The 726-nt window shown below is 69.1% G+C and overlaps 1 long non-coding RNA gene across 1 annotated transcript in view; it reads right to left on the reverse strand.

Annotated features, from left to right (window-relative positions):
* Positions 1-346: 346 nt before the first annotated feature.
* Positions 347-726, reverse strand: part of LOC108299042 — a 2127-nt gene continuing 1747 nt past the window's right edge. The window contains exons 2-3 of the long non-coding RNA XR_005198850.1: positions 473-671; positions 347-372 (exon numbers count right to left, since the gene is read on the reverse strand). This is a non-coding gene — a long non-coding RNA (uncharacterized LOC108299042). The remainder of the gene's footprint in view (positions 373-472; positions 672-726) is intronic.

Here is a 726-nt window from a genome sequence, read left to right on the forward strand (position 1 = left end):
GGGCCCCGCACCACACGGTAGAGCAGGAGCTGGGGGTCAGCGCCGGCGCTGGAGCTGGCTCTGAGGCTCTGGCTGCTGAGTGGCTGCACGGACCCTGCCAGAGGCAAAAGACACCATCAGCCTTTGGGATCCAGGCCCAGGCCTGTGGCTGCAGAGAGGCAGCGTCACCCTGGTGTGCGACCTTCAGCTCCTCCTGGGCTCCCAGCAACCAGGAACGCCCACGGTCAGCACACCCACCTGGGCAGACGGTCAGGGTCCGGCTGCCCTCCAGCGAGAGGAGCACCTGCTTCTGGGCTGTCACTCGGAAGAAGTGTCCGGAGGAAGCGTGCTCGCCATCAGAGAGGTCGAAGCGGAAGCCTCCGTCCAGGGCTCCTGGGGACGGGGACATTGGGTCCGCTGGCCCGAGCTGGCTCCCCGCCTCAGTGCTCCCCCGTGGGCAGCAGGAACCCAGGGCCTGGCCCTCAGCACCCACCTCTGTGTGAGAACAGCACGAGCCCGCCGTCCAGCTGGGCCTGCGTGAAGCTGCGCACCTCGGTGCCCGGCGCCGCCCGCAGCGCTACCCGCCCGTTGCTGGGCTGCTCGATGGTGTAGACCAGGTCCTCAGGCCCGGAGTCACCGTCCGTGCTCCTCAGAGCCTCCGCAGGGATGGGCGCCCTGGCCCCCTCCCACATCTGGGGACACGGGCCTGTGAAGGTCCTGCCCTGCCATGCTCACCCACCCCTTCGT

The sequence above is a fragment of the Cebus imitator genome, unplaced genomic scaffold, assembly GCF_001604975.1.
Source record: "Cebus imitator isolate Cc_AM_T3 unplaced genomic scaffold, Cebus_imitator-1.0 Scaffold1534, whole genome shotgun sequence".
NCBI lineage: Eukaryota > Metazoa > Chordata > Mammalia > Primates > Cebidae > Cebus > Cebus imitator.